General features: G+C 43.5%; 1 protein-coding gene across 1 annotated transcript in view; it reads right to left on the reverse strand.

Annotated features, from left to right (window-relative positions):
• Positions 1 to 12,838, reverse strand: part of ATP11B (ATPase phospholipid transporting 11B (putative)) — a 141,357-nt gene that overhangs the window by 102,804 nt on the left and 25,715 nt on the right. Inside the window, exon 4 of the mRNA XM_040705709.2 lies at positions 2,216 to 2,447. The gene's annotated coding sequence lies outside the window, so the exon portion shown is untranslated. The remainder of the gene's footprint in view (positions 1 to 2,215; positions 2,448 to 12,838) is intronic.

Consider the following 12,838-nt stretch of genomic DNA (forward strand, 5'->3'; position numbering starts at 1 on the left):
AAGCACTATGGAAACTCAGTGTAGAGCTCATGTTAATGGGGAAGGAAACTGAGGCACTGAATAATCAAAGTGATGTGCCCACACCATGTGATGTCCACAGTGAGGACCATCAGAAGATGGTGCCTTCCACTGATTTATTCAGTGGGAACTGGTCCAAGAGGTCTACTAAAAAAGAAAAATGAAATTGTTTGAAGGAAGATCATCTGATAGAGTAAATACAGTCATGACAGTGTTTGTTTTGGAAGCAGCGTATACTTAGGTGAGAAAGTGTCCCAACTTGCAGCATATTTTAGCTTTGCTCATATGCAGAGCTCTCTGGGCTTTTTATGATAATTACTTTCACCCTTTGGAGAAGAATGACAGAATATCCATTTGATACGTGACAAAAATGATGAGAATAGAAGCCAAACACAAACTTAGTGGAATAACCTGCCATAAAAATCAATCATTACTTTTTCTTCTATTTGAAAGGTAATTAAGAACTAGAGTTCAGGTTTCCTGAACTATGAAAGTTAGATAGTCATCATTTTGGCTACAGCTCTAACATACCTTCATACATTCTTCAAAATGCTCTGGCTTATTGCTTTAACCAAACCCATGTCAATGTAAGATCAAGGTCTAAATGTTCAGTGTGGGACTGCTCCCACAGCCAGAATCCTGAAGGCCGTAGATACAAGTCAGGCAGGTCATACCTGTTTGCATCTTTATCCTCCTTACCTCACACAATCTGCCTGTTTTTCATGACTGGTTTATGCATCAGGACCGATAATAACCTCTAGATCAATTGCTGAACTGCAACTAGACCAAGGCTTGGCTTTGTAGGGCACATCATGACTGAAGCCTCCAACCCACCACCGCACAAAAGCATTTTTCAACTAGATTCAGCACACTGGGTAGAATTTTCCAAGGGAAAATGCAGCCCCTCATATTCTGCTCTCTCTTAACACAAGTCAAGAGTGAAATCATGGCCTTGCCTTTATCAGAGCCATACAAACACTGACTGACCCCTTGGCAGGGCTTGCTTTAGCCATAGGCAGGAAGAGATGACAGACAGCAAAACCCCAGGCAACCTGCATTCACCATGAGTCCAAATGAGAGATCCTGACAGCACTCTAGTTAGAATGCATAAACCTAAGAACTGTAAGTGGACTTCGTGTTATCCAGCCTCCTTTAGTTTTTAGGAGCATATCCTTCTTTCTGGGGCATTTTACACTTGATTGAAGCTATTATGCCCTGAACTTCCAAACTGTTACTTCCCACTCAGGAGGCTCTTTGAGCCTTGTCATACCTCCCGCTCTCTCTAGGTAGCATTTCTCATAGATATCCTCCACCACATCCCTGTAGTCATCATCCCATCCTCTCAGGATAAGATTTTTCCATGGAACTTATGCTTCTTCCCTAGTGTTCAGATGCTTGCTGCCAAAACTCTCACCACAAGTACTTTGCAAATTTTAATTTTCACTGCTCCGTTGCCTGAGCTGATCGCATACCAAAGTCACCTACTGAAATTCTCTCTGTGCTTGGAGAGAGGAGCAGCCAAGGGTGCAGGACATTACTGAGGAACTTGGTACACCTTCACACATCCAGGAAACAAGTAGTTCATGTTGTGCTGCTTTAACCTTTCCCTGTTCAGGCACTGAGCTGGAGAATCTGTTCTCCCTTTTGTATATGCTGATGTGAATGGATCCATGCCCATGCACATTACTTACATATTCCAGCCCAATGCTGGCCACCACATTCTGCATGTTTAGTTTTGTAGTGATTTGGAAAAAATCCCAATTCTCAAAACAGGGCCCTATGCCAAATTTAATTTCTTTTTTTTTTTTTTTTTTCCCTGGGAAGGAAAAAAAAATGGAAAAAACCACATAGACAAACTTCTTTGACAGTTTGGAAAAGTTGAAGCCATTTATCCACTAGGTGACACTGTTTACCTACAGATCTTGCTCATTTTGTGTGAAACCCCACAAGTCTTTCAAAAGTAGCATACAATATGTTTTGCTATTAAAGAAAAAGGAGAGTGCTTGCAAAGGAGAAGGAAAATGGGCTGTCAGTGAGGTACAATTAAGGGCAAACCTACAGTTATAAGGCTTTATGGTCTGGCTTCAAACTATTTACTAAAATGAATTTTAAAAGCTGCTTTTTCATCAGGCCCATTTCAATGCCTTAGGAAATTGTTTTATTTAAAGGGGAAAAAAAAAAAAAGGCAGGCACTCACCGTTAGCACAAATCTCAGGCTGGCTCAGATTTGGTCTTGGTGAACAGCATGAAGAGAATTGCATGATAAGAGAGCCAGGGAGGAAGGAGAAAGAAGAATTTCTGCAATCTCATTTGAGGGGATCTTGGTGGAAAGCTGTTTTTCAGTCATGAAAAGATTTCAGAATTCCACATTTCTTCCTCGATCTTAAATAGGACCAGAAATGGTCACCTCGATTTCTGAAACCAGTAATCTGAAAGGAACAAAAATTGATTACAGCCCATTTGGATCTTAATGAAGCCCTTTTGCATTATTTCATGATTTAATATTAATTTTTCTTTCCCATAATTTTTCCTAGATAATCATGTTTTTATTTGAAAAATAATACCTTTTATTATAATATGCTGACCAAGTCAAAGCATTTTAAACTGAATGTGAAACATGCCAAAACCAAGAATTCCCACAAGACTTAGCAGTTTTCAATTAATATTCTCAATACAGAAAAATATTTAACTGCAAAATTCCTATACAACCCTGCTTTCCACACACTGCCCAGGGAGGGCTGTGTGCAGAGATGGGTTTGGCAGTGGTATCAGGGAGATCTGTGCTGGTCTCTGTTGCCATCAGTAACTGACACTTCTGAGGAATCTGGGTGCGCCTGTTTGGATCGGGCACGCGTTTCAGAGAAGCCCATTTTCTGTCTTCACTTGTGTGCCACAGCCAGGCCAAAAGAAACACCTCTCATCTGAAGCCATTAAGCCCTTTAAGAAATATTTACACGCACGCTACCAGGGGAATTACACAGGAGCAGTAGGTGCTTGGGATCTCAAGCAACATTCCGGATGCCTCAGCAACCAGGGAGGGTTGCACAGGGATGTGCCAACCCAATCCTCTCCCGGTATGAGTCAGCTTTTCTGCTCGGTAACCACAGACCATAAGAAGCTTACAGCCCAGTTCGTGTTTAAACATGGCCACGGTTTTCAGAGATGGCCTTTAATTCCAAGTAGGAACCAACTGTCAAGCCATATTCAGATGCAGGATTTGGCCGTGGCTCCAAACACTTATGAAATAGTCTTGAAGAATACTTCTATATGATACTGCTCACATTTGCAAACAAAGACCTTTTCTATCATTTGGGCTAGAAGTAGCTTCCGTCCAAGGTTCCAAAATAAGCAGTGAGTTGAATTAAAGCTGAGAGATTTTGTTTTTTGAAGACCACTTCTTCATCTGCTCTCAATTGATCCTCCATGCCCAAACCCAAGGTGCCCAGCCTTAGCTCACACTACCAAAGCAGAATGTCAGGAAAGCAAGCCTGCTTCTCACACCACCTCTCGTATACTCCAGCCCCTATGTTGTCTTGCAGTGGGGTAAAAACCAAGTTGTGTTCAGGCTGTAGCCTAAATTCACGGCAAGTGACCATCAATCTTCCAGAACTGTTTGTACAGTGTGGGGAAATGAACAGAGAGGCACTGAAGTTAAAGATCCCGGTCTAAGGGAATGTAAAGCAAACCAGCACAGCAGAAGCTTATCCCACCAACGTTTCTCAGTCTCAACTCAGAGTACACCATGCATTTCAGTCTGGGCTGGGGCTTTTCTCAGGCGTGAATACTACAGCAAATACTACTGACGGTTTTGTGAGACGATCTGGAAAAAGAGAGAAAAGGGATCTAATTCTCCAGAGAGCTGAACCTAACAGACTCATTGCATTGGTGATACAATCCAGACCTGAGACTGCACCTCCAAAGGCAAAGGGCAAGAGCTAGTTTGTTTAATTTTGAATATTTGCATATCTCTTTCTCTCGCCACATTGATATCAGATCTGCAACAATCTATTAAAGCTTTCATTTGAATAGCCATTATATGCCTGAGAATGGAGACGGGGCTCCTTGGGGGCGCTTAGGAATAAACAAATCATTTGTGGCACATGTGTTGTTCAAGCTTCAAGCAAGGTAAATGGAAAATACAGATCATGGTGCCTCAAGTCCTCTCCATTTTCCCCTCTTGTCAAACATTCCCAGATTCTTCAAAAGGAGAATCTAGCCATGTTATTAGCAATAAAATGGCTTATAGCTGAAATTTTGAAAAGGTTTAACAATGTTCTTTGCAGGAATTGTGTTTCTCATTACATAAATCTCCAGGCTCTCAGGCAAACCACCACCACAGCAAGCCATTATGTCCTGCTGTGGCGGTGTCTCCACTTAAAAAAGATAAAGATTCAGGGCCTTTTGACTTTCTTGTTTTCCATTCTCATTCCTTTTAAAGAAAAAAAAAAGCCCACAACAAACCAAACAGTATATTCACCACTGACAAGCCCCTTCGTGTTCATCTGTGCTGGGCAGATCCATTCCTCTTTTACACCAGTGACCCACGAACAGCCAAGGGTGGGGTGGAGAGAAGACACATGGATGGACAGGGGGAAACTGAGATCCTGGACTATCACTGGGAAGGCTACTGTCTCCCCAATTGATGGGGGGGAAGATAGAAATGGATTCCAATAAAACAACACACTGTCAAATGGCAAAGTCAGGAAAAACCTCCTTCCCCTCCACTGTGCCTTTTGTGCTTACACCTCAGAGCAACGCAAAACTGCCTCTTATTTTAATCCAGTGCATTTCCATCGGCGCTCGTGGCCTTTCCCAGCCTGCCACCTGGGAAGGATACAACCCACAGGCTTTAACCCTGCTACTGATGTCTGGCATGTTTAGACCTGGCTTCTAGCTTCTACAGATTTCCAAATGTAAGCTACACTTTGCTGAAGGAAGGGTGAGGATCCCTGGCCATCTGTTAACATTTCTTGAAAACCAATTACTATCAATAAAACAAAATAAGATAAAGTGAAATCCCAGCAATCAGACGTTGGAGCTGATGCATCTACATTTTCAAATCTTCTAGTGAAAAATATACTGCCAATTGCCAGGCAAATTTCTCACGTTGATATGGCAACTGAAAACACTGGGAATCAAAAAGCTGAGCAAATGTTTTAAAGAAGAAAAATAGTCCCATTCCTGATCAGCAGGGATTTCCATGCTCTGTTCCTCAACCTGCCTTCTTTTAAATTCATAACCTCCAGAAACAGTAGCATCATGAGCTGATGTTGATTTTCTTTCCATCATCAGAGGCTGTTTCTTGGAGGCAACAGCAACATCTTAGGGCTTTTGGATCTATAGTCACAGCTGAGCTCTTAGCTCCTATTCAGCAGTAACATCCACCTGCTGGCACGGCCCCATGCTTCACTTCTCCCAGAATAAAGAGCCCTTTGGGCAGCAAGTCCCCATGGCTAACCTCCAGCAAAGTACTTTCACTCATGCTTCACCTCAGGTATGCAAGAAGTACCACTGAAGTAACAATATTACTCTTTCATTTAACATTACCAATATACGGAAAGGCAGGTAGGAGGAGGAATGGGACTCCTGGTTGTCTGTCTAGTTATTTCTCCTGTGACTATATCACTTCTACCATTCAGCCTCAGCAGAAAGGAAGAAACATTCCAAGGTCTCTCCTGAGCACATCCTGAGGTGGGGCCCAGTAGGAACAGGTCAACAGCCCTCATGTGTCCAAATAGTAGCTATAGGAAGAACATAAATATTATTTGACTGGTTTATGCACTGTCTCTCCCCTATGCCCAGCCAATTTAGTGCAAAGCAGGACAGGAAAATAGTCACTAAGTACCCGAGACTGCCAGGGAAGGAGAACTGAACAGGGCACGCACCGTCGTATGCCAGCTTCTTACTGCAGAAATATTTAAAGGGTGGAGTTAGGATGATAGAAAAAAAAGGAGAAGGGTTCAAGGCAGCACTGCCACACAACCTCAGCCGTGCAGCTTTAACAGCTAGAAATAAAATACAAGACCTGAAGATGAAAACAGATGTGATGATAGGAAGTTATCCTTTAAGCTAGAACAGGACTATACATTCATACTTGGGCAGCAAATTTATAACCTGTTGTTTTCAACCTCAATTGCTAAAGAAATAATCTTTAAATTATCAGTAAAGGTGCAGGTGACTTTTCTGAATATGCTAAGAAAAGTGGGTGCAGCTGTCAGGGATGCAGAGCAAATGAAGAAGATACCTGCCTTGAACTGCTATGGGCTGTGATAAGGACTGTTACTGCCTTGTGCTAAACCTTGGGACAGACACCTGCCTTGCAAGATATAAATGGCTGTGTTCTCTATAGTAGCTCTAGAAAAAGCCTGAAGTCTCACACATACACAGTTGTTTATCTCCCTGTGACAGGGCACTGCCCACTGTGACCACACCAGACAGGACAGCAGTGGTGCCGAGCACCTGGCACTAGTCTGCTATCTGCAAGGTCACCTCCAAGAGGACAAACTCCCCTTCCCCCTTTGCTCCCACCCTTTAACAAATGCTTATTAATCTTGACACTGCCTCTAAGGCCCAGCTGACCACATTTTCTTAAGCCACAGTCCCACAAATCAAAGCCAATTACTATTTCTGCTCTTAAGGGGACAAAAAAAAAAGCCCACCTCAGAAAGTTAGAAGGAGCAATCAGCCCTTACGTTATATTTATTTTTCCTTAAACAAAGGGTTGCTATTCTTTTCTCTCCCCACAACGGAGTTATTAGATTTATTCATCAAGTTTTCCAAATTTAGACATCAAACTGATGTTTTTCTCCCACTGCTAATTTTATTCTTAGCAGCACTTACATAAAGGCAAGTATTGCAATATGACAAAAATACAAGCCTCCTCTGACCTGGAACGTACCAGCAGGTAAAGTACAGGGGAAAGTACAAGCAACTTCTCAACCACGCTCTCCAACACAGCATGTTCTAAAATACAACTTAGGGGTTCTTATGCTGTTTTCCCTGAAGATCTACATCTGCCATTGTAGCTACCGGGTGGTGGCTGGAGGATGAGTGAGCTCCACTCTGTCCCACTGCTCCCACTCCCAAACTGCACTGTTTAACGCCACAGAGAAAAGGATGCTGCCTGACTTTGCCATCTGTGGGCTAGCTGTTAAAGAGCTAAATGTGCTCCAGAGGAGGAACCACAGGGATAACTTCAAGATCCATTGTAGAAAGATATCAAACGCAGCCAACACCAGACCGACATACTTTAAACACTGCTGAGCACACAAGACATTTATGTGTGAATACCAGTGAAAAAAAACGCACTGTGGGGTGCTGCTGCCAGCAAACCCTTTCCACACGGTTTGTTTGTACAAAAGCACCTGTTACCATGCACCCGTCCAGGGGCATCCTGAGGCTCTGCCTGGCAAAACAAAACCCAGCCCCCAGGGAATGCTGCAGGTTTCCACCAGATTTTACGAGGCCCGAGTCCCACACATTCCCATTGGCCCCGGTCGTGCCTCATTAGTTTGGCTTAATCAAGTGACGAGCATCGCTCAAGGCTGGGGAACTGCTGTAGTCAATGGGGTCTATTCTCCGCTGGATAGACACATGTCACCCCCATTAGCATCAATGGGAGTTACAAATGCATGGCGGAGAAAGGCCCCAATGTGTCCAATGCACATTAGGAAGGAACAGAGGGGCCAGTTCAGCCCCGCGGTAAGAGCCTGCAGCTCAGTCATGCCTTGCAGCAGTGCTGAAATTCAGCTCAGCTTCAAACAAGAGGACTGTCACCAAAACAACACAACAAAAAAAAGGCAAACAAATAACAGTGTCACCTGGAAGAGTGCTGAGTCCTGTGTAAAAAAAACAAGGAAGCAGGCTGAGAGCAGTTGTGCTTGCAGCAGACAGGTGTGCAAACACCCACCTGACTCCATGCATTGGGATGGCAGGATTCAGGCAGAGCAGTGTCAGGGAGGTGTCCTGTCCCTGGGGTAGATCTGCAGGGCACAAAAAGCCCCGGACTTCAGGGCTGTCAGTGTGATATTCTTCAACAGATCTTTAAAATGAGAAGGGGACAGCACTGAGGCCCTGAAGCTGAGGAAAGGGCCACAAGGAACAGGTGCACGCCTGCAGCAAGCGCAAGAGAGGGACACCGATGCCTGTCCTTATCTGACAAAAGCGCAGTTCTTCACCCAAATCAACCCACTCCTACCGACTGTCTGGCCTTGGGTGAGTTCCACCTGAGGCAAAATAATGGAATGGATCTTTGACTTTCCTGTTTTGTTCCCCCCCCCCCTCCCCCCCAAGCTGCTACTCCTTCCCCTTGAGATTAAAAATCAATTTTAAATAGATGCTTTGAAAAGCTATTTCCTTAAATATTACTCCATGAATATTATATTCTTTACATACATATAATCTGTGTTAACACCATGTGAAAAGTGCCCTATGAGCCCGGAGCTTGTCATGTCACATCTTTCAGTGGCATGCACATCAGATATGTCAGCTAGTTACAGCAAAGAGCTTTTAAACATTTGCTTTTCTATTTGTGCTTAAATGAGGGTCTGTCGTGATTGAATGCAAGCCCACAAATATTACTATTGGACCATTTGGGTCGTATTTATCCCTTGTGACAGTGCTTCACATGTCAGTGCATTACCTAGACACAGTCCTTGCACCTGCACCTTTCCCATGAAAGTTTTCCCTAGAACTTCACTGATATTGAGCTTCACTTCTGTTTGTGAAACAAGACTCCCATCCCAAGTATGTAGCTCTTCAGACGGCAGGTATTGCACTGGTACTCCTAGAGTTAATAGCCATAACGTATATCCCAACAAATTGTCTTTAGCTTTCTCCATATGCTAATTCCCTCTAATCCTGTTATCAGTATAGGCAGTTAGACAAACAGTATGATAATAAAGCAGTATTTATAATGCATGTCCTTCAGTCCTAGATTAACCGTGCGATTTCCCCAGCACCTAGGGATTTGATTTACCTACTGCATGCAAATCACCAGCAAAAAGGAAGTATCCAGGAGAAGATATTTGCTCCCATGCCATATTGTTCACCACCCACTTTTGTTTAAAACAGGCTCTAGAGATGTGGGACATCATCGGCACACTGAAGGAGTGTGTGTGAGGACCAGACGCGCTACTTCACAGCTCCCGCTCCATCACAACCAGGAATTTAAGAAGCCACAAGAAGGAAAACTGAAGAAGCTCCTTCCTGTATGACTGCTACAGGTGCTTACTTCACTCTGGATAAACACAGCCCTCTTTTCCCCCCAACATTTTTTTTTTTTTTTTTTTTTTTTTTAATTCCTCTCAATGTGTCGTAGCTTTATATGAGGCTAATGGAGCAAGGCAATGCTCAAACGTCAAATTAAACTGCACAGCTCTGTAATCACTCAGACTGACATGGCATAAAAGGATAATTAGTAGTTCATTACATGGAACATTGTTTGTTCAGCTAAATTGATTTCTCTCAGCTGCCCATGTTTTCTGTTTACTTAGTGAGTGCTCCACTGCACATTCCTATTTGTGAACGAGGAAATCCCTTCCCCTGAACTCCCCTCCCCCCCTCTAATCAGCATTGAGTTTTTAAATATAGTTTGTCTGAGGTAGATGAACCCCCAAAATTATAGACAGGTGCATGGCAACAATGGGCTGTGAAGTGATACGTGGTATGCATGAGCTGCAGGTAAGGAGATCTACCCAAGTATCCCAGAAAGAGCCACGTGTGCCCATCTGCTTCGCACACAAATTCCTATAGCCTGACCGTTTTCTTGAACTTCTCTTTCTGTGAGTGGAGGAGAAAAAGAAAAAAAGATGCAGGGCAATAATCCTTCAGTGCTAGCAGTGAAGTTCTGCAATTAAGTCTTCTGTAAAGCCTCCCCTTCCTTGCTCACTGGGACCCCAAGAAAGAGGGAGGCCATTGTTTTAAACATGCTTTTCTTTCTGCTTGCAAAGAGTGCTGAAGCACAACTACCCAAATTCAGATGATTCTGAACTTTCTGCCTCATGAACACCTCTCAACTCAGCCAAATTGCAGAACTATGTTCATAGTTACAAGTAAATGAGTTGGAGTTAAAACCTGAACGCCTGGAGTTATTTTGATTCCAGAAGTTAGGTAGAACACACGATCCCTAGTGAGCCTAAACGCAGGAGACAACAAGCCAGCCAGCTTCTTTCCTGAACCCCTTTGAAAAGTTTTGTGTTGTTCACTGCTGCCTGCAGCACCCCAGGCTGCCACCAAGGGCCCGAGTGCACTGCTGTCCTGTGGGTCTTGCAGACACCACATTTTCAGTACTGGCACATTTGTGTTGGAAGTCACTGTATCAACTTTAAAAAAGGGTGCAAACTTCTCATTGAAAATAAGTCACCCTGCAAGAGAAATGGTGCTCACTCCCTCTAAATTTCAGTAACATTTCAGGGCAGGCTCCCACTCCCGGTGGCAATATCAAACACAAGTATTCCCACGCCCTGCTGCTTGTTCTGGCCCCCAACCCCCTCGGAAGTGTTGCCACAACATTGTGAAGTGGATCACTGAGCTGATGCAGCTGAAAAAAAGTTATGTTTGTGCCAGGTTCTTTTCCAGAAAGATCGGATGCTCTGGCCAACTCACAACACAGGCCTGCAGATAGCAGTTCCCCCAGTATGGGAAGGGGACAGGAAGGTACAGCTGGGATGAGCTGGTGGGTGGGAACTGTTGGGGCTCATGGCATCATGAGAGCTAACAGCTTGAAGCTGTGGGAAGATCAACCTCTGACAATGCTTCTGCCCAGCTTTACTCCACGGAGCCAAAGGCAGTGCCATGGAATCATGTGAGTTGGAAGGGACCCTTAAAGGCCACCCAGTCCAACTCCCCTGCAATGAACAGGGACATCTACAGCTCAACCAGGTGCTCAGAGCCCAGCCCAGCCATGATCTGCAGCGCATCCTAGCCAGTCACATGAAAAAGCAAAGCAATTTTAGTGCCACATAAAACTCTAGATATTTTTGCTTTTCCTTATCTCCTCTCAGCCATCACACAGCAGGGACCCCTTTCACTATGTATACAACTTCTCTTTTTCCCTTTATCACCATCTCTTTCTACCCAGCAATAGCTGCCCCCAGCATCCTTTGATTCATCACTATCACCTAAACACAGATCACCTTTAAACTTCAATTTCTCCCACTGTGACCAAACCACTTCCAGCTACACAATTTGAAAACATAAAGGTGTCCCCCCTACGGAATCTCCTGGGGACTGCAGGGCCATTTTGGTGACAGCATACCAACTCAGTCAACAGCAAAACTAGGCATGCTATCTCAGATATTCAGAACTCTTTAGTCCAGGGATCCATATTTCCAACTGTTCGGACAGTTGCACCTTCCTTTGTAACTGTCTCCATTTGAGGGCAATGAAGTCAGTTGGTTTTGGACATCTCGTCGCATAGATTTCTTAATGTGTCTGGTCTAACAACAGCTCTGCTTCAGCCAGCATCCACTGCCCCCATGCATTCCCCAGATCTTACTGACCTTTCAGTAACTAAACTTCTCCTGTGGCTGTTTAACCAGCTCAGAATGAACAACGTGTTTGGATTAGTTCTGTAATCTAATCATGCCTGGTTTCCTACACATTTACCTCTCATCATTGCCTTTGGTTTCTGCGGATGAAGTTCCAGTAGAAATATTTGAGATAATTGGGCATTTATGTGTGGTTTTTCTTTCCTATATTGATTATCTAGAGTTTGGGTCATTGCCTCAGAACTAATTGGACACCTCTTGAAACCTGTGGGAACTCACTGATTCTCGAGATCTTTATGTTCTTGTCAAGTTCAGATGAAACGAGCAAATGAATTCAAAAGCCATTAGCAGAGGACACATGGGTGCAGACTGCATACCTGTATAAGGCATTGGTCTCACATGAAAACAGACAAGCAGAGACACTGGTGCTGAGCACAGCAACTCCTGCTACGCTACATGAGCCCAGCAGAAACTCTCCACCAGACTGGGACATTGGTAGATACCCATGATAGTTCTTCTTCACCCACCTGTAACAGTTCTTTGTATGGCATCTTTTACAGCACTAGTGTGCAAGCAAACTGCTTCCACTGAGTATTTGTATTACTACCTTCATTTTACTATATTAAACTTGTATGTGTCTCTTTTTTTCCCTCCCAAAAAACAACAACAAAAACCCAACAAACACCAAACCAACATCTTAATCAGGCTAGAATCTCCCTTCCCTTCTTGCATAGCTGACAAATATTCACTTGCTGTGATCTTTGTAGCTATTTCCCACAGTGGATGCTTCCTCTAATACTGGAGATTGAATGACGTTGAGTAGGAAGATCATTGTTGGTGCTGCCTTTCTTTTAAGCTACTGAATAATTTTTGCACTCTAATGATAAATACTACCCTTCCCAAACAATTCCAGATCATTAAACAGACATTTTAAAAATACACTTAAAATACATTAGTATTTACCAACTAGACTGGAGCTTTTAAGAATATTTTAGTGCTATCAAATGAAAATGGACTGATCCACAACGTATTGCTTTCAGATGGGTGATGAGAAGAAAGCAAAAGTTCAAACACTGGTGAGAAACTGCCTTGACATCAGCAGAATCAAGGGCCAGGAGACTTATTACAAGATGGAATGAGCCCACTCTAAGTTGTTCTAACAATGAACAATTAACTTCGGACTGGTGCCTCTGAAGAACAGTAGCCTCAGCTGAAGAGGCCTATAAACCATGTGTAAAGCTCACTAATGAGTAGGTATTAAACAACACCAACCACAAAAAGCCCTCTCTCTACATGGTATCCAGCTCTCTTCTCTTGGAGTATCCTGCATA

Source organism: Gallus gallus, chromosome 9, assembly GCF_016699485.2.
Source record: "Gallus gallus isolate bGalGal1 chromosome 9, bGalGal1.mat.broiler.GRCg7b, whole genome shotgun sequence".
NCBI classification, from domain to species: Eukaryota; Metazoa; Chordata; class Aves; order Galliformes; family Phasianidae; genus Gallus; species Gallus gallus.